The sequence below is a fragment of the Delphinapterus leucas genome, chromosome 3, assembly GCF_059928025.1.
Source record: "Delphinapterus leucas isolate spDelLeu-1000000601 "Yukka" chromosome 3, BTC_Dleu_Yukka2, whole genome shotgun sequence".
Lineage (NCBI taxonomy): Eukaryota > Metazoa > Chordata > Mammalia > Artiodactyla > Monodontidae > Delphinapterus > Delphinapterus leucas.
Window position 1 is genome coordinate 7343464 of NC_143131.1, and position 22360 is coordinate 7365823.

Sequence of the window (22360 nt, forward strand, 5' to 3'; positions counted from 1 at the left end):
GCCTTCATTAATTTTACAGTATCTTCCTAATTATCTACCTTTATTTATTTTTCCAAAAGAGCTTCAAGTCTATTTTGTGATGTAATAAAAATACACTATTGGGATTTTGATTTAATTTTGAAGAAATTTGTAATAACTTTACAGTAGTCAGTCAGTCTTCCTAACATCATATTTCATATTTTCAAGTCATCTTTATTTTCCTTTAAGAACATCTTCCTCGTTTTCTTCATCAAAGTCCTGTACAGACCTTGTTAAGCTAGCCCCTGGGTACTTTGTTATTTTTGTTATCATGGAATGTTTTAATTTTACTAATTGTCATAACATAGTAGTTTATCACTGATAGCTCAGAAATTTTCAAGGGAGTTTACGTTTCGGAGTATGGATCCAAATCACTGCAGACAATAGAAAGATTGAAATAACCTTTTATTTGTATAATTCTTCTAACTTTCATTTAAATCAGTGTCTACCCTCTTAGCAAGTTTCTGAGTACATAGTACAGCATTATTAACCATGGGCACTAGGTTATACTGTAGATCTCTAGGACTTACTCATCTTGTATCACCAAAGCTCTGTACTTTTTGACCAATACCACCCCATTTGCTCCTCCCACAAGCCCCGGGCAACCACCCTTCTTCTCTCTGTTTCTGTGAGTTTGACTCTTCTAGATTCTTCATATAAGTGAGATCATGCAGTATTTGTCCTTCTGAGCTTGGCTTATTTTACTCAGCACAGTGTTCTCCAGGTTCATCCAGATTGTCACAAATGGAAGAACCTCCTTCTTATTTTAAGGCCAAATAGTATTGCATTGTGTGTACACATCACATTCCCTTTATTGATTCATCTGTCAATAAACATTTAGATTACCTCCGTGTCTTGGCTATTGTAAATAATGCCACAATGAACTTGGAAGAGCAGACATCTCTTTGAGATTCTGACTTCAATTCCTTTGGGTATATACTCAGAAGAGGGATTGTTGGATTATATAGTTGTTCTATTTTTAATTTTTTGAGGAACCTCTTTTTCATAGTGGCTGCATCAATTTACATTCCCTCCAACCTTATACACGGGTTCCCTTTTCTCCATATCCTTGCCAACACTTGTCATTTTTCGTTTGTCTGTTTTTGTTTTTTATAGCCATCCTAACAGCCATCCTAACATCCTAATGAGGTGATAGCTCGTTGAGATTTTAATTTGTATCTCCTTCATGATTAGTTATGTTGAACACCTTTACATATCTTACATTAAGTGGTCTTACTACCAAATAAATAAATGAGGTGAGAGGAAACTTTTGGAAATCATTGATATGTTTATGGCATTGATTGTGGTGATGGTTTCATGGGTGCATATTAATCTCCAAACTCACCAAGCTGTGTACATTAAATATGTGCACATTTTTAATGTCAGTCATATCTCAAAGTGGTTTAAAAATAAAATAAAATCAGTGTCAAGCTGATGATTGACTCAATATATTATACTATTTGCAGTAAGACTGTATTTAGCCTTAATGTAAAAGAGGTCAGCTCCTTTTACATGGTATACATGTTCTTTGCTTACTCATTTTTAACCAAAAGTATCTGCAAAGGACTGAATGTTTATGTTCCCCCATCCCACTCTCAGATTTATATGTTGAAATTCTAACCTCTAAGTTGATGGTGTTTGGAGATGGGCCCTGTGGGAGGTGATTAGGTCATAAGGGTGGAGCCCTTTTGAAGGGGATTAGTGCCTTTATAAAAGAGGCTACAGAGAGATTCCTAACCCCTTCCACCCTGTGAGGACACAGCTAAATGATGCTCTCTATGAATGAGGGAAAAGGTTCTTACCAGACATTGAATCTACCAGCATCTTGGACTTTCCAGCCTCCAGAACTGTAAGAAGAAAGTGTTTGGTGTTTATAAACCACCCAGTTTATGGTATGTTTGTCACAGCAGACTGAATGACTATTCAAACATTCATCTATCTATCTATCTATCTATCTATCTACCTATCATCTATCTATCATCTATCTATTAAATATTGGAGTATAATTGACCTACAAAACTATGTTAATTCCAGGTGCACAACACAGTGAGTCAATATTTCTATACATTACAAAATGATCACCATTTTGTTTAGTTACCATCTGTCTGTCACCATACAAAGTTATTACAATATGTTTCACTATATTTCCCATGTTGTACATCTCATCTCCATGACTCATTTATTTAATAACTGGAATTTTGTACTTCTTAACCTTCCTCACTTATTTCACTCATCGGCCCATCCCCCATCTCTCTGGCAACCACCTATTTGTTCTCTATGAGTCTGTTTGTATCTATGAGTCTGTTTCTGTTTTGTTTGTTCATCTTTTTTTTTAGGTTCTACATATAAGTGAAATCATACACTGTCTTTCTCTATCTGACTTATTTAACTTAGCATAATACCCTCTAGATCCATTCATGTTGTCAAAAATGATGAGATTTCATTCCTTTTTATGTTGGAATGATATTCCATTGTATATAAGTATATACCATAATTTCTTTATCCATTCATCTATCAGTGGACACTTAGATTGCTTCCACATCTTGGCAATTGTAAATAATGCTGCAATGAACATAGGGGTGCATATATCTTTTCTAAGTAGTGTTTTTATTTTCTTTGGAAAAATACTCAGAAGTGGAATTGCCAGATCATATGGAAGTTCTATTTTTAATTTTAAAAAGAACCTCAATACTGTTTTCCACAGTGTCTGTATCAGTTTACAGTGTACTAGGGTTCCCTTTTCTCCACATTCTCACCAACACTTGTTATTTGTTGTCTTTTTGATACTTGTCATTCTGACAGGTGTGAGGTGATACCTTGGTTGTGATTTGTATTTCCCTGATGATTAGCAAAGTTGAGCATCTTTTCATGTGTCTATTGGCCATATCTTCTTCTTTGGAAAAATATCTATTCAGGTCCTCTGCCCATTTTTTAATTGGGTTGTTTGTTTTTTCAATGCTGAGTTGTATGTTTGCATATTTTGGATATTAAGCCCTTAACACCATGATCACTTTTGATCCTTTTGTTTAAAGAGTCCATATATACCTACTTCTTTGCAAATACTCTTATTCACAACTATTTATTCTTTTAAGGGACCTATTCTGATGTGTTACAAAATGCAAATACAACCAGATGTTTCTTTCTTTCTTCACTTGAGACTATTTCAACACTGGAATGACTAAAATATAATCAACGCTCAGGAGACCGGGTTGTGAACAGATCTCTAGTTGGCTATCAAGGAGCATTTAATTGACAAAGACTATGGACAGCATGTCAATGTTTAACCACAGACACCTGCCTCTCTGCTGCCCTCAATGGCCTCAATCTCGCCATGACTGTCTGGTGGCCAGCAGTGGTACTGGGGCAGATAACGTGTTTCTCTCATCCCATAACAACCTCTGTATAATCAAGTTGCTGACAGGTATCTATTTCCAGAACACAGGAGTGACACATAAAAATTTATTTATTTTTATAAATTGCTTTTAAAAATATTTATTTCTTTTTTTCTTTTTTCTTTTCTTTTTTTTTTTTTTTGGCTACATCCTGTCTTAGCTGTGGCACATGGGGTCTTCACTGAGGCATGCGGGATCTTTTGCTGTGAAATGGGCTGGCTTTTCGTTGTGGTGTGTGGGCTTCTCTCCATTTGTGGTGTGTGGTCTCCGGAGCGTGTGGGCTCTGAGGTTTGTGGCACACAGCCTCTCTTGTTGAGGCATGCAAGCTCAGTAGTTGTGGCATGTGGCTTAGTTGCCCTGCAGCATGTGGGATCTTAGTTCCCCGACCAGGTATCAAACCTGCATCCCCTGCATTGGAAGGTGGATTCTTTACCACTGGACCACCAGGGAAGTACCCCCAAATTATTTTTAATATATATTATTTGCAACTGAATACTTTAAGGCCACTCATCACTCAAAACACTGCCAAATATTAAAATATAAAATCTGAGAGAATTCAGAATCCTGCTGGTGCAGAACTGCACAAAAACTTGTGCTCATGAATGCATCCATTGTTGTTATCAGGGTTCAAGGCCAGCTTGTTAAATATTATTTTTTCTCTTTGGAGTCCAGGTGGAATGGAATAATGGAGAACTGTTGGACTGGGAATCAGGGGACCTGACCCAGCAACGTGGCCTTGGAAAACTCACTTCTCTCTGGGTTCTCACCTGTGAGAAGAAGGCAATGGTAGAGAAGGCAGGGTAGCAGGAGTTGGGACCATGGACATCTGGACCACTTCTCTAGGTAACTTATTTTTGTCTTCAGGGCCTGCTCAGCCTAGCCCTGTGTGCACCACTTCCTTTCAATGATGGGGTGCTGCTGTGCATGCCCAGCTTTATAGCTTGATGGGCCAGGCACCCATGAGAAAAACACATTTGTTCTTGAAGGATTGTGAAAGCTTTTTCTGACTATACTAGACTTTGAGTTTTTTCTATTGATAATTAAATAGAAAAAGAGGATTTTTATAAAACCACGTGGTTTTCAATATTAAATCCTTTGAGTCAAACAAGTAATTCTTTTGTCAAAACTTAAAGTGAGAAAGCTTCTTATATCAGTATTTTAATGATTTAATATTTGTATTGAATAATTAGAATAACTTAATTATTAGTTTTGGAAAAATAGTAACTATGCCCTTAGATTATGAATTTTTCAAAATTGGCAGTGTAGATACTATCAAAATATGCTTTACAGGCTGATATATAAGTACAAATCTTAGCCTATTATTATGAATGTAACCATTATAGAAATGATCCAAGAGGTTAAAGGCTAAAAATATGGACATCATACTAATCATTACTAAAAGCACCAAAACTAATCTTACTAGCAACACTTTTTGTCTTAGCAAAATTTGTATTTCTTGGGACAGAGTTCAATTTCAGTCAGTTCCTTTGCCATCCGTTCTGAACAAGGAAAATCTAAAAGAGCAAGATTTTACCTTTCAAAACACTATTCTTTGTGAAACTTTCTTATCTATAGGTTTCTGTGTAGCCAGCAATTACTGGACCACTTACCACAGGATAAACTCTTAAATGTGATAGAACTGTCAACAAGCCTACAAGGTACCCACAATTATCATTGTTATCATTTTACACCAGAGGGAACCGGGGATGCAGAGTTAGACCCAGGCCGGGTAGTGTGTGGGCCTGGAATGAAGCTCTCCCTTTCCTTCTCTTCCAAGTTTCACCAGAACCTGTAAGTCAGGTGTTGCCCCATCTTACAGAAGAGGAGCTAAAGGTCAGAAAGGGTATCATTATTTCATTTATTGGTTTATTCACTCACTTGATTCATCCATTCATCCATCCGTCCACTATCCATCCATCCATCACTCAGTAAGCTTCCACTTAGCAATTACTATGTGTTAAGCCAATATCCAGTCTTTCTGCTTTTTCCTTGATAATAAGAAACACCTCGGACACTTGATGACTCTACAGTCCCCCAATTATGGCTACTTTAAGTATGGTCTCTGGATCGAAAACATGGGTGTCACCTGAGAGCTTGCTAGAAGTGGGGACTCATGGGCCCCATCCTAGACCTACTGAATAAGAACCTGCATTTTAACAAAACCCTCTTCTTCTTGGGGATTTGAATCTACATTAGCATTTAAGAGGTGAAACTGTCCCAGGAGAAACTTGTCATCAGAGAAGTTTGGGACATACTCATGGGCATCATGTGGAGGGTTTTGATGTCTAGAGAGGTGTGGGGCTTTATCTTTGCCCACAGGAAGCTCACCATAAAGGCTCCAGGACTTTTTTTCTGAAAGTGGCCTCCAAGGATTGTTATTTGAAGAGTCTAAAATCAAGAGGGCCCCAACCCTGCCATTAAGCCCCCAATTCAGGGCCCCTCTTCTCCTCACCCTGCCCCAGCTTGTATCTTTGTTCTACACCATCACTGACTCTGTGTGGCAACTTTTGTGACACTTGTTAAGAATATTGTAGAGGACCTTGAATTAAATGACATCCACTCTGGGTGCATCTTCCTGATACTGGACCCCTAGGCTGGGAAGCCTGATGTGGAGCTCAGAGCTCTCACTCCTGTGGGAGAACCTCCATGATATAATTATTCTCCAGTTTGTGGGTCACTCACCCAGAGGGTACGAGGTTTGATTATTTTGCAAGTGCACCCCACTACCGTCTCATTGCGGCTTCTTTTTTGTCTTTGGATGTAGAATATCTTTTTTGGTAGGTTCCAGTCTTTTTTTTCTTAGATTCAATTTTGTTTATTTATTTTTAGTTTTGGTTGCGTTGGGTCTTTGTTGCTGCGTGTGGGCTTTCTCTGGTTGTGGCGAGCAGGGGTTACTCTGTTGTGGTGTGCGGGCTTCTCATTGCGGTGGCTTCTCTTGTTGCAGAGCACAAGAGAAGGTGCACAGGCTTTAGTAGTTGTGGTACGCGGGCTCTAGAGCACAGGCTCAGTAGTTGTGACACATGTGGGATCTTCCTGGACCAGGGATCAAACCCATGTCCCCTGCATTGGCAGGAAGATTCATAACCACTGCACCACCAGGGAAGTCCCCAGTCTTTTTTTTAAATTGATGGTTGTTCAGCAGTCAGCTGTGAGTTTGGTGTTCTCATGAGAGGAGGTGAGCTCATGTCACTCTACTCCACCATCTTGTCTCCTCAACCTTGGTAAATGTTTTTTTTTTTTAAGTGAAGAATTTTCCCAGAGTTTCCAAATTCCAAGAAGTGATCATTGGAACAACTGTGGTGGGTGCCACCTCCTTCTGATGCAGCCACAAAACATCCTTTGATAATAGCTGTGTAGGGATCTTCAGGCCTTTCCATCCATCAACAATACTCATTTGAACATCTTGCTACTTCCCCTGTTTATGTTTCATTGCTTTGCCAGTTGAAATATAGGTGAATCCAGCAGACACGAATGTATAAACCAGATTGCTTTGCTATACTGAATGGTGTCTATAAAGACAGACCAGAGTAGGGAAGCAGATTCTTCAGGATTTTCTTCCTGTAAGGTGGTCGTTCTTCAAGTGAGGTCTCTAGAGATGCAGCTTTTTTTTTTTTTTAACATCTTTATTGGAGTATAATTGCTTTACAATGTTGTATAATTTCTGCTTTATAATAAAGTGAATCAGCTATACATATACATATATCCCCATATCTCCTACCTCTTGCATCTCCCTCCCACTCTCCCTTACCCCACCCCTCTAGGTGGTTGCAAATTAGAGGTGCAGCTTTAAATGACAAATGAGGTCTTTGCAACAGTGATCACTTTCAGTGGTAATGCATTATCATAGTCTTCAAGAGATATCAACAGGGTAAAATGAATAATAATTTTCTTAGTTCAACCAATCGGCTACAAGCAGGCAAAATCAGTACCATAAGTAACGTTTTGTAATGAAGCACACTCTGGATATGGGTACGTATAGTGCATGTGTGTGTATGTTGACAGAGATATGGAATATTTTAAAAAATAGCTTTGAAAAGACGCTTTTTGCTAATTTTATATAAAAGACCAACAGCAGTTTTCTGTGAAACTTCAATATGCAGGGAATTGGAATGCAAATACTGATGAATGTCTTCTGAAGAAGGTAGCAGCTATATTGTGTTAAATATAATGTGTTCAATTAAACAAGTGGCTCTGATATATTTTTATTTGGACAGCTAAATCTTCACTAACGTTCTTAAATCCACACTGCTGGTGTGCACACGTGATATTTCTGGACTTTAGCTCCCCTTCAGTAAACAGCATCTTCAATTTTATGACAGTTTTCAGTTTACTGCATAATGCCACCTGTGTCAGAGGAGGAAACCAAAGCTCAGACAGGTTACATGATTCACCCAAGGTCACAGAGCCACCAAATATGAGAGACATGATTTGAACTCCGGTCTTCTGTGACCTCTCTAAGTATTTAGCTATACTGGTGATTAGGGATGCTGGCAGGAGCCCGAATTCTGCAGTGCAAGTTATGCCATGCTTCTCAGTTTTTAAAATGTGGAGGTTGTTTTACTTGACATGATTCACATTTTACAAAAAACAAACCCAGGGAAAAAATCAATGAGAAAAACAGTCTATCGATTTTAAGGTACTTAAATAAAAAGACTGTGTTTATTAAGCCAGAATTTAATTGAAGTGTCTCAGTGAGGGGTTCACACCCCAGCCTTCACATTTTCCCTTTGGTGGCTTCCTTAGATTTAGGATTGGGCTTTGAAGCAGTTTTTCTGTCCTGCTCAAATGAATCCCTGGGAATTCTTGAAAATGAGTTCATATATATGAAACAATTGTTTCTGATTGGCATACTCTAATAAACAACATCTGTGATGTTCTAGAACTGAAAATAATTGCTTATTATCTTCTTGTTCTAAATAAATGTTTGTTCAAAGCTGCTCTAAATTGGAAAGTTTTCATTGTCATATGCCTACTTCATGAGGCAGTTTGTGAAACCCAAGCCACTCGGGGCCATCCTGAAACGTGAAGGCTGTCAGGCCTCGGGGACTGCCCTTCATCACCGCATGGGGGATCACACCCAGGGGCTCTGCAGTACATGGGCTCCCAGGCTAAATTACTCTATGTTCCAAGTAAAATCCAGGTGTCAGCTACAGTTTCTCAGCCACATGCGGTGAGAGAATTTGCCTGAATCTCCTGGTCCCTGACCCTGCACCTTAGCAAGTGTACAGCCCATGGGAGCCCAAGCTCCACCTTGAATTTCAAGGAAACCTACGAGGCTCAGAGTCTCCTCCTGGAGTTGGCCTCTCCTGTGCAGCGTCTGTTCCTGTTGGTCTCAGCCCTTCATCGGGAGATTTCCTCCACCTTCCTTGCTCCTCTTGAATGTTCTCTCCATTAGTTTTTAATTTCCTCGGGGCCTCTGTGGTTCTGTTTTCTGATAACCATAATGCTTCTGCCCACGGCATGCTGTCCTTTCACGGTAGCACTACCTTTCATTTTCTCTTTGAGATTATTAGTGTGTGTGCGATTTTAAAGTTTTATGTTCCCTGCACCATGCCAGCTTGTTTTGAGTTCCTTTGGTTGTTGGCTTTTTTTTCTCCCTACCCACTTCTTAAAAAATTGTCTTTGTGTTGGTCTTGTCCTTACATGTTGGAGGCTTCCTTCAAATGACTCATGGTGCTTGGTTGCCCACCTCTGGTTTTGAAAGGGAGTTGACAAAAATCTGACTAGACGTACCGTGAAATTGAGTGTCTTCCTGAGGATGGTAGTCTTGATGAAGAGACCTCACCGTTCTGCTGGAGAACCCACAAATGTCAGTCTCTAGGTCTTTCTTCTTGGTCTGGTTGGTCCTCCAAGAGTAATTTTCTGTCCTCTCCTGCCTGTGTCATAATTGGCTGACATTGCTCTGGGCTCTGGGTGAGGGTAAGGGCGCTGGGACACTAGCGTGCAGTTTCTAGACCTGTGTTATCCTGTACGGAAAATTTTTTTTTATAAATTAATTTGTTTTATTTATTTTTGGCTGCATTGGGTCTTTGTTGCTGAATGCAGGCTTTCTCTAGTTGTGGCAAGAGGGGGCTACTTTGCGTTGCTGTGTGCGGCCTTCTTATTGCAGTGGTTTCTCTTGTTGCAGAGCACGGGCTCTAGGCACGCAGGCTTCAGTAGTTGTGGTGCATGGGCTTTGTTGCTCCACGGCTTGTGGGATCTTCCTGGACCAGGGATCAAAACCGTGTCCCCTGCATTGGCAGGAGGATTCTTAACCACTGTGCCACGAGGGAAGTCATTAAAATGAATAAAAATTTAAAAAATACTTTTTCAGTTGTAGCTTCCAGAGCATTCCCATCATCTTGGAGAGTTGAGTTGAAGAGCACTGCTCCAGTTCCATGCCACCTTCAGGAAGGCAACCTGCCGTGGGCTGGGCTGGTGGCCCTGGGATTAGGATCTCTGTGGTTCAACCTCTCCAGAAAGAAAACTCCAGCATTTGGTTGGGGTGCGGTGGAGGCTCTGCTTCTCCCACAGACTGATTTCAGGTGTTCCTCCCTAGGATGGTACCTGGTCCTGGACCTTCTTCATTCTGCGACATAACATAACTCCCTCTTGTTCCCTCACTGCAGGCACTTTATTTATACTCTCTCTGCTCTGCTAAATCAGTTTCCACTCACCCATCTGCTCTATCCCAGAATTTTGTTGACATCCTTTATTCACTATTGCCTTCCCTTCTGTTTGCATTGCTTTTGTGGTTTTATGAGCTTTGTATCGTATTATCCTCCTGCAGTGGGAGCTCAGGAGGAACCATGGCTTGTCCTGTGGGTTCTACCCTCAATGTTTGACCTGGAAGACCTGTCGCTTCTGATTATCTATGTCAGAGGCCTCAGGCAAGGAAGTGAACTCTAAGGAGTCTTTTGCTAGAGGCAAAAGAAGGCAAAATTATCACGAAGAGTAGCTGAAGCCACTGATGGCCTGAGGCTTTCAATAAGTAAGACAGCTGTTAAGCAGGACAGAAATGAGCCTGAAACACTAGTTTCCTGCTTCCCAGTTTGGATGACAGCTCTTCCATGGTCATGAGGTTGAACCTCATTCCAAATGTTTAGGTGGAAGGAGGATTTGCATGGTGTGCCCTACCTCAGGCATGTTAGAATTTTGTCTTTCATTAAAGATAAACTTCTTTCGAATATAAGCAATGACTGAGAGTCAAATCTGGTTTTAGTAACATGCTGTAAGAACTAATACCACCCTGGTATTCCAGAGTATATCCATCCATCCATCCATCCATCCAATAAAAATTTATTTAGTAGGTTTAGGTGCCTGACTTACAGTCCATAAAATAACAAAAGCACTGATAATAGCATAAAAATATTTTTAATAACTGATAATATAAAAATTCTCAGAAAGTCTATTTTCTCAGATATTTTCACCAATTCTCTGCACTCCTTTATAAAATTAATGAACACCATTAGCATAGGGCTTAGATATAAAATTTAGATTAACCCAAATTTTGAAATCACTGGAATCTGAACAAATATTTTTCCTTCAACGCTTTTTGGGTGTTTTTAAAATCTTACTCTCTGGTAATTCTCTCCTGCAGCTGATAACTACTTTCATCTTCCAGATCAATATTCCTCCAAGGCATGTTCTCTCTCCCTCTCTCTTCCTCCACAGCTAAGCTTCTGCAAGGTGGTAGTTATGGAGATTGCACCTCTTTCTTTGACTTGAATATTGACTCCAGAGGACTCATTTTACAAGTATTTCCAGCTCTATGTAGAAGAGATCTGGGCCTGGGTCTATAGCTAAGATACATTCTGACAAATATCAGAAGTAAACAGGTCAGACCACTCCTTCAACTAACTCTCAATTCTTTTAACTATTTAACTCTCCAGTCTGTTCACTACCAATGGCTCATTCCTCTCTAGCTTTAATTGTTTCCTTCAGCTTTCTATCTCCTCCAGTTGCATCCCAAGTCTTGCCTTGCTTTCACTATCTACTTGCAGCCCAAATATAGCCTCTATTTCTACCTCTTTCCACTGCAGTCTTTCTCTGGTCTCCCTCATCCTGCTGAAACTGCATGCTTCAATAATTATCAATACCCCACTGGTCAGCAAATCCAATGATCTTTTCATAAACCTCCTTTGGATCTTTCAACAGTCTTCAGCATTGCTAACCATTCTTTCTTCACCTCTGACTTCTCTCTCTTTTTTTTTTTTTTCGATACGCAGGCCTCTCACTGTTGTGGCCTCTCCCATTGCGGAGCAGCAGGCTCCAGACGCGCAGGCTCAGCAGCCATGGCTCACGGGCCCAGCCGCTCCGTGGCATGTGGGATCTTCCTGGACCGGGGCACGAACCCGTGTCCCCTGCATCGGCAGGCGGACTCCCAACCACTGCGCCACCAGGGAAGCCCCCGACTTCTCTTTTATATTCATGATTCTGTTTTCTCGTTCTTCTCTTAACTTGCCAGTATCTGCTTCTATCACCTCCATATTGCCCTTCTCTAAGATTCAGGTTTCATCCCCGTTTTTCTCTCTCCATAATCTCTACCTCTGAGTGCTCAACATGACACTGGTGACTCCCAAATAGATGGCAAGCTCTGACCTCTCTTCCCAGCTCTTGTCCCACATCCTGAACTTCATCCTGGCATTAGCAGTTATTCTGCTGTTCTCTCACCTTTGAGTGTGAGTGCATATTATTTTCAAAGATGCGTCTCATCTCAATTTCCCCAATTCCTTTACCATTGCCTTTTTCTAAGTCCCTTCAAGTGAAAGCATTTTTGCTTTTACTCTTCCCTTGGGCTCTGTGTCTCTGGCCATCAAGTCTCACAGCCATCTTCCCCCTGCTTATTCCCTCCGTGTCATGTCATTTCAGGTCATTATGGCTTCTGCCTTGTGCTTGTGCAACAGCTTTCAACCTACCATTTCTAGCTCCTCCATGACGTACACAAACAGAAGTCTAACCTTCCTGAAATGGTGCTTTATTACATCATTATTCATCTCTAAAATGTTCAGTGTTTCCCTGCTTTCTAGAGGATCGATGTCAATTCCTTGTCTTGGTGTCCAAGGCTTCCTATAGTCTAGCACCAGACTCTCTTTATGTTCTCTGTTCCTTTCCATGAGCCTCACCTGTTGGAAACTACCCTCTGCAGCTGTTCTGTGTTTTGCTGAGCCTCCAACTTTGCTAACCCTCTTCACCTACCTAAGAGGAATCTGCCTCTAAGTCTTTCTCCCCATATCTTCAAAGTGAGCTCAACTTCCAAGGCCTAAATCAACTGTCCTTCACCTTGGAGTTTTTCCTAGAGCTCTTCACATGCTATGGTCACTTCCATCTCTCTGTTCAAAATGAACATTCCTTTATATTCTCCTGGACCACTTTGGTCCCTTTTCATTTCTGCTCCTCTTCCTGTTAGCGTTCACTGTTTGAATGAATTTCTATTTGCCAAAGGACCATGGAGTAGATTTTAAATCCTTGGAGTAAAGATTTATGTTATCTGGGGTTGTTAATGGGAATAGTGGCAAAGGTTTAGTGCTGCTAGTTTCTAAATTTTACTCATACCTTAAAACATACATCTCTTTGGTATGTGACCAAATGCAAAATGATGGCAAGATCAGATGAAGATCAATAAAGTTAATATGAGTCTTGCAGTTTGGCCTAAATCTGTAAATAGAGATGGCATTTTAATGGAATTAATCAAATAGAATTATTTTCCCCAAGAAACAATTATTTTCCCCAAGAATTAATCAAATAGAATTATTTTCCCCAAGATCTTAACTTTACTGAAGATCAATAAAGTTAATATGAGTCTTGCAGTTTGGCCTAAATCTATAAATAGAGATGGCATTTTAATGGAATTAATCAAATAGAATTATTTTCCCCAAGAAACAAAAGGCTGAAAAATTTGGTTTACCTGGATTTTTCTTACCTAGGATGTACAAATGTTGTAGTGGGGTGACTAATGTCCTATTTTTATTATTCTGTGTGAAGAGCTTTGTTCCTTATAGGTACCAGCTAAGTAGATGCCTATGGAATTTGAGAGTAGCTTCAATTTTCAGCCACTTTAGACCTCCCTGGTTTGAATGTGAAGTGGAATCATTAAGAGTGTTTGCATGACTAAGGTAAAAGCTTCTTTTCCTTCATGGAAGATTGAAATATCGAGTTCTTCAGAATTCCTAGCTCCTTTCATGCTGTGGAGTCGTCTTACCCACCTGATCTCTTCCCTGTGCAATTTTCAGGTTTCTGAAGTTAGCGCTGCATCTCACCAGCAATTCCTGTGGATTGGAGGATGAGGTACCTTCTGTTAACAATCATGATACAAATTTCTTCTTTAAAATTTAAGTGTGAAGTAGAAAATGAATAACTAGAAGAGGACTTAAGTGTATTTTTAGCTTTTTAATAGCTTCCCTCCTCACCAGAAACCCACTGGCTCTTGAGTGCAGTATAAAAAAGACATGGCAGGTCAGTGATTTTAAGTCTTTCCAGACAGAATTCCCTAAAGAGAAAACTGGACATGAGTAGGTAAAGAGAGGCACAATAAAAACATGATGGGCTTGGTCTGAATACTAGCAAACCCAGGGCAGAGGGGGACACGTCTGTCATTCCTTCTGTTGATAACCCCATGGTGTCATGTTGCCCTGTGTCCCATCTCTGCCCCTCAAGCCAAGAATTGCTTTTTAGCAAAGTGAGACCCATCAAATGTGGCCTTCGATTGCAAAACCTTTCTGGTGAGTTTTTATGCAGCTGTGTTTTGCCATGTTCCTGGCCCCTAAATTTGCTGTGCCCTTTTCCTGAACTGGAAAGGACTCTTCTGAAATTTAGCTCATCTTCTGGTCGAGTTAATCATGTGGTGATAATAAGAAGAATAACGTGTGAGAGCAGGCAGGTTATGTAACTTGTTTTTTCTCTGCCACAATTAATAGCTCTAACACTGCCAGAGAGCGCTGTTTAAAAAGATGGTTTAACTGGAAGCGCTTCTGGCCCTTTATGTGCTTTGACTATCAGGATTCCATGTGTTTGTGCAGAAAGTGAAAAATCATGGAGAATAATCGTGGGGGAGCTTGGAGGAGAAAAGGGTCTGTTTAGTCCAGGAAATGGAAAAGAAGCAGGCTGGGCAGGCTTTAAGCTCTCAAAGGACTTTGCTGTGAACCCCGGTGTCCTCACTGGGAGTGGTTGTCAGTTCCATGAACTCCTTTCTCTGTGCTTCCTTATCACCTTGAACTGCTTCTATTGGCCACGTTGGCATGATACTGGGAGGCAAGTTGGAAAACGGTGGATTCCCAGACCTGCAGTCAGAGGGCAACTCCTCATACTACAGAAAGCAGGAAGCACCTCAGTATTTAAGTTTTTGCCTAATGAAACATTTGTTTTTCAATTCATATCCATCCTAAAAGGACTTTTCCTTTTCTTGACTGGAGGAAGTCGGCAACTGGTGGGGGGACACACAAATGAGAACTGAGGGTTACTGAAGCTTTGTGCAAAGGGAGTGTTCAGCTGAGATGGGTATCTGCCAGCAGGTTGGGGAGCAGTAGAGTCGGGGGCTGAATCTACTCTATGTAAACTCTGAGTAATACTGGATTTTTCTGAAAACGGCAATGAAAGTCTAGAAGGAGGACGCAGTATCCAGCAGATCATTGTGGGACAAGAACTGTGTTAGATATGAAAGTGGATCAATGGAACCAGGACCCGACACGAGGATCAGTGTGGACTGGGCCCTGGAAACAACGGGTAGGTTTTACTGTAACTCCATAACAAAGAGACCGTGGAGTCAGTGCGCTGTTTTATCTATGTGTAAATTATATACATATATCATACTTTGCTGAATTTGATGATATTCAACCTAATTAGGGTAAACCATAGACTTCACTACTTTTATAATGTGGTTTGTTATTTGAAATGAAGCCTCTTATGGTCACTAGTTACAGATATTGTTATGTATGGATTTTTCTCTGCTGACAGCCTTGCCCCTGAGTTCGTAGGGGAGCAATCAGAGGAGAACTTCCTCATCCTCTCCCTGCCATAAACTCTGCTGTCCCTCCAATGACAGGAGTGGCTCTTCCTTGTCTCAGCAAAGTCCAGATCTCACCCTGTGCACTGTACTCCATCCTTTCTCGTTCTTTCCAGCATGAAATACTCCCTTTACATCTTCCATAATCAAATTTTAGTTTTTACGATGTCATTTACATCAGCATATAGAAAGGCTGTATTTTTCCCTTTAGGACATCCTTTGCCGGCACAATTACCCCTCCAGCTACTAGTTCATTTCACTATAACCCTTTAGAGTAAATTTCCTAAGAGTGGTCTTTTCCTATCTTCACTTTTTTTTACCTCTCATTCTCATTTGGGTGTATTTCAAGTGAAACTTTGACCCAACAATCCCACTGAGATAGTCATTATTAAGGTCTCAAATCCTGTGGTCCTTCTAATTCCCAGCAGCATCCAGTAGATTACATGTGCACTAATGTGCTAATGTATTATATGTAACACAAAATGTGTCCTAAAAGAGAAACGGAAAATCTTATATTAAAGGTAACGTGGATATAATTTTAAAATTTCTTTTATATCACCACAGCTTCAAACTATCTTTTGCTAGTATCTCAATGCTATCAGGTAGGATTGTTAATATGGGCGGATATAAGTCTTTACTGCTAATCGTCTTTGAATGATTTTGAGTGTTTTGAGCTGACTCTTGTCAAATCCAATTAGACCACCATACTTTGCCTCTTCTGAAGATTAAAGAGGACTCATCAGGAAGGCCGCCCTTCCCCCCTCGGTCACCTGTACTTGCACAGTAAGCTTTATGTTTAGTAAGTACTTTCTCTCCTGTAATCTTTTTTTACCATCATGCATATAAGAAAAGACAAATATAACGATGGTATACTTTCAATTTGACATAGCAATCTCACAAGTATTTATGCTATTTAGGAAAAGAGATACATCAATTACTGAGTTGTTAACCAGGCAAATTATCGTAAGACAATTAAGCCACACATTTTTAGTAAGTTATTTTTCCATGAAGACAAGAATTTCCAGAGTCTTAAGAACATGACAAGAACAAATTATATTTCTAAGAATACAGTTTTAACAGAAACAAGTTGAAATCCACTGTAGATACTCATTTAAGTCTCTATATCATACAGGAAACTGAAAAGAAGACCCCAGGCAAAAATGAGCCAGGTAAAAATTGGGCTTAAAATTAAGACTGATTGACTGAGAGCCTTCAAGGAAGGTTCTTTCTCTGTCAGTGGTGATGGTAGAAGTACTTTTTCTCAGGATTAACACGGGAGAATTGAAGGGGACTGGAATGTTAAATATGTTGCCTAGAGAAGAGTTCTTTAAAGAAACACAACACAACTTTGAGTGCTTTCTCTCTTGTTTTCATTTGACTTAATTTATGAGGAGGATTAATACTGTGTCTTTTATTTCACTAGTATTTAGTAAAATCCTGTTATTTTCTCTTGTTTCTGCTTACTGGGAAAATTGAGCTGTATAGGCTTTATTTTGCTTTCAGTTGGGAACAGTTGGAAAAATAACAGTCTTATTTTCCTGAATGATATAGAGACTTAAATGAATCTCCTGGAATCTTTTAAAGCCAGCTGTCTACTTTCTGGGAGTCTACCTAGTTGAGACTTGATTAAACCCATACATCTATTTGCTGCCATATGTGAGTTGGCCACACATATGACATCAAAGACAGCATTTGTTGAGGGTGAGCAAGGGGTGAGGATAACTGTTAACTCATCAAGGGGGGAACCTCATTTGTTTTGCACAATGCCCCACATCCTTGTACCTGTCATATGTGTTTGTCTAAGACTGGGCTGAAAGGGAGCCCAAACATCAATCCACAGATTTAATATCATTCAGGCCAAAATCCTTCCTTTTTTTAGATAGAAATATATAATATATAAATAGAAAGCATGAGGTTTCTTCTTTACTCTGGTGTCCCACCTCACGGACCCTCTTTGCTGTGTATCTGCTTTGCAGACTCCTGCTCTAAACAGCTGGTGTGTGGTTTTCTACTTCCTGGACCCTGCAGCTGCTCGTCACCCCCCAGCTACTGAACGAGACTCTCCTGGGTTTGGGTTTGGGAACTGTACTTGTAAAAGTTCCCTCAGTAATCTGATGTAAAGCCAGGTTTGAAAATTAGGATAGTGCCAATCATTGACTTTAATAGCTTGCCTTCTCTCTCTTTTTCTTTTTAAATAATAACCGTGTGTATTAGCCTGCTAAGACTGACATGAAATACCACAGTCAGATTTAAATGACAGAACTTTATTTTATCAGATTTCTGAAGGTTGGAAGTCCAAGATCAAGGTACATAAAAGATGGTTCTTAGTGAGAGCCCGCTTCCTGGTTTGCAAATGGCCACCTTTTTCTGTGTCCTCATATGGCCTCTTCTCCGTGTGCATGTGGAGAGAAATCTCTGGTGTGTCTTCCTCTTCTTATATGGGTAGCAGTTCTACCAGATTAAGGCCCCACCCTTACAACCTCATTTAATCTTTATTACCTCCTTGTGGGCCCTATCACTAAATACAGTCATAGGGGGGATTAGGACTTCAACAGGTAAATTTTGGAGGGACACAGTTCAGTTCATAACATTCTGTGATAGTTAAATTTTGTGTGTCAGCTTGGCTAGGCTGTTGTTTGGTCAAATGCTTGTCTAGATGTTGCTGTGAAGGTATTGATATTTTGTTGGTGTGACTAGCATCTACAACCAGTTGACTTTAAGAAGATTACCCTCTATATCATGTGTGAGCCTCATCCAGTCAGTTCAAGGCCGTAAGGGCAAAAGCTGTGGTTTCCTGGAGAAGATGGAATTCTGTCTCATGACTGTAACATGGAAATTCTGCCTGAGTTTCTAGACTGTTGGTCTGCCCTGAAAATTTTGGACATGCCTGCTTCCACAATTGCATGGGGACATTCCTTAAAAAATATATACCCATCCTTTTGGCTCAGTTTCTTTGGAGAACCTGACCCACTTTTCTTTCTTCCTTCCTTTCTTTCTTTTTATTTATTTTTTTATTGAAGTATAGTTGATGTACAATATTACATAAGTTACAGGTGTACAATATAGTAATTCACAAATTTTAAAGGTTTTATTCCATTTATAGTTATTATAAAATATTGGTTATATTCACTTTTCTTATTTTAAAAGTAATACAGTACCTCGGGTAATGACTTCATTTAATAATTCTATGATTGAATAAACAGCAAGGTCCTACCTTGTATAGGACAGGGAACTCTATTCAATAACCTGTGATGAACCATAATGGAAAAGAAGATGAAAAAGAATATATATATATATATGTATAACTGAATCACTTTGCTGTATAGCAGAAATTAACACAACATTGTAAATCAACTATACTTCAAAGAAATTTAAAAAATAAAATAAAAGTAATACATATCCAATTAACACATTTTATAATAAATACAAATAAGTACAAAACATAAACTAAAAAGCAACTGAAATCCTAATATGCAGAGAGATACCCATCCTTTACGTTCTGTTGTGCCTTCTTCCACTAACATCATAAAAAGCCCATAAAACATGATGTTGTGACTGTGTATGCTTGTGTGTTTTGTTATACTATGAGCTTCCTGAAAATAAATACTTCTTGTTATGTATTTTTTTTACCCCATTGCCCGATATATTATTTAGCATGTTGTAGATTCTTAATACACACTTTTGAATAAATGACTGAATAAATGGGAGAAAAGATACAAAAGCAGATAGGCTATTAGGCAAATGAATAGATTTGTGAATTAATTCATTGGGAGAAAACTTAAGATAAGGGTTATGAATCAGCAAAGGAAATTGGGGAGGAAGTTGTCCTTAGGAAGTAGAAGGACTGATCTGACACACAGCATTGGAGGTGAAGTGAATTTATACTGGCACCAGTATACTGGACTCAGCCATCCTCTGCAACAGTAGAAGACTAGGATTGGTCCAGCTGCAGCATTTGTTAGGTAAATTCAGCAAAAAGACATGGAAGAATCAGTTGAGGGTATTGACACTGTGATGAGTAAGTTAGATAAGAAGGAAAGTAAAGGCAAGAGGAGTTAAATGATTAGCTGTCTAAGATTAAAAAACGAATGCAGTGGGAGGAAGAGAGGACTAGAGGAAGGAGCTGAGTTTGTGATATCTTGAAGCTCCTGTTTTCAGATGTGAAGAATTTCCAAGTGATAACAAGATCCAGGCTGTGACCATGGGAACGAATCACTGTGGTAAAATAGAAAAGAATATCATTGGAGCCATAAAAGTGAAAAAACCTTTGAGGAAAGCATATTTCATGGGCTTTCTAAATGGCCTTGAAGTTACTCAATAAGATGATTGGACTTAGGGAGGGAAAAATGAGCATAAGCTAAACATGGAGGTCTTCACTGAATTTTGGAGTGAGTCAGAAAGATGGAGAGGTAATTGGGAAGGAATAGTAGTAAGGAACAGAGCCTGACAATGGGCTGGGAAGTTTTCAGTGTGGTTAAAGGGAAAGAATCAATAGAATGAGGTCTTGGCCCATGAGGTGTTTGGGGTGAGTGTCCTCAAGCACTGTTTATAAGGTGCCATCCTTGGATAGAACCAGTTTAATACAAAGTAGTTTGGTAATTTATTCTTTATAACAGAATTTGCTTCTGTTATTAGATGTTGCTCTGAAAAAACTGGATCACAGAAAATGCAAGCCTTTAATGTTGTTCTTGTTTCTTTTTAATAGACCAAAGGAGTCAGATCCTATTTGGACACCTCTAGTCTGGATAAATAGACACCAAGCTGATTGCAAGGACAGGAGTCAGGTAACAGAATAAGACTTTGGATACCCAGAGAAACGTGCTAAAACTTGGGGGAAAAAAAAGACAAAAGGAGAAGGAAGGTGACTTGAAAGAAATCACTCCCTCTTTTCCCATTGCCTGAAGTTAGCCAGGAGGGACTATGTATACCTGGTATCTGGTGCGGATTACCATCAGGTATAAGGTGCCCTATCATTCATCTACATTTTCAGTTCCCCCTGAGACACTTAAAATGAATCAATGCCATGACAACATTGATCAAACAATGATCCAATTGCTATTAAAGCACAAAGTCTAATTTTAACATTTATAAAATGTTTCTCTTTTCAAAAGTTCCTATACTTAGCTAACTTAGTCATAGATCTATTTAGGAAAGGAATGTGCAATTTTATTTTTTTATTTCAGTAATTTTTGAAAAACCAATTTATAAGTAGAAACTTTTTCCTTAGGGAGAAAGAAAAAAACCTCCTCTTGAAGTCAGCCAGCCCTTTTGTCCTATACTTGATGTTTCTGACAGTAATTTTCTGGGTTTATAATTTGCTAATTATAAAATGGTCCAGTTGGAAGTCTATGAATTGAATGTTGGTTTTACCGCTTAGCACACCGTGGTCAGGATCGGGCAGTAGGAAGGGAAATCATTCTCATATTAATTGCTTATTAGAGCACACTGACTTTATTTGCATCCATCTGGATGCAGATATGAATGAATCCGGAAAAGTTACTTAGTTCATAAAGGACTTCAAAAGGCAATTCTTATTTTTTTAAAATTTATTTTTAATTCTTTGGGGGGAAAATTCTTTGAATAATCTACAAGGCAACATTTTGTATGATAATGATACTTTCTTAAACTTCTAGCTTACAGGAGTTGGTCTTAAGGGTGCAGAGTCTTTCTGTAAATGATGTATTAGAAAGTAAAAGAGCTGTGGATTTTACTTTCCCCATTTTAGACTGTAGGGAATGTTGACACTCAAGGAACGTAAATGTTGGTCTGAAGCCCAGGTGTGCTGATTTTGCTTCCATGCTTTAGCCACTAATCCAGATGGTTTCTCAAAGTAAAGCCTTGAAGGTGATCATGGAATTTTAGACTCATAGGATCTTACTGCAGGGAAATCACTGGCTTCAGACTTCAGTTTCTCTTTTTTTTCCATCAGATTCTGATCATCTTGCAGAGATTGCTCTTTCCTTTAAGATGCCTGATGAAGGAAACCATTTCTGTTGTATGTAATGTACTTTCAATTTTATCAAGCCTTCTTGTCTGGAAGGTTGATCTTCCATCACCTCCTCTCCATCTCTGTGAGAGGAAGGTCCAACTGCTCCTTTTTTTTTTTTTTGATGCGGACCACTTTTTAAAAAGTCTTTATTGAATTTGTCACAATATTGCTTCTGTTTTACGTTTTGCTTTTTTGACCACGAGACTTGTGAGATCTTAGCTGCCTGACCAGGGATCGAACCCGACCAGGGATCGAACCTTACCAGGGATCGAACCTGCACCCCCTGCATTGGAAGGTGAAGTCTTAATCACTGGACAGCCAGGGAAGTCCCCAACTGCTCCTTTAAATGCATATGGACTTATGCATATAGGGGTTTGGCATGACCAACTATTTAATTGATTTAAAAAATTCCAAACGGTAACAGTGAATTGGTTTCCTTGGTGTCACTACTATAAGTGATTTTAAATCACTTTATTTCTATTAGTGTTATAAAAGTAATTGTGCAATAAAATTGAAAAAAATAATCCCATGATAGTATCAATGCCTATGACATTATTTTAATAAGTGTAAATGATGCATATTGTAGGATATTTATTCTATGAGAAGAGAAGTTAGATATTTGGACAAGCCTGGAATATTCTAGGTAATTTGTGATTTACTTTTTTAACAATCATTTTCAGGTCAGGCAAATGGAAAGTAATGTCCTGATTAAACTTCACGATGGCTTAAACTACAAACTCTGTTTTTAAATTATGGGGATGCTATGCTCTATTTAGAATGAACCAAGATTTTGACATATCTGTTCAGGTATGTCAACCTTTCTTGTCAGGCTGGCTGTGGTTGTGAAGGTCATGAAGAGGGAGGGTCAATTGATTGACTTATAGTCAAATTGCCTCTGTCTGATATGTCCTCATAAAAGTGACTTATCTCTTAATAACCCCCTTTAAAAATATTCTGCTTTTATCTGTCTATGGTTAATTT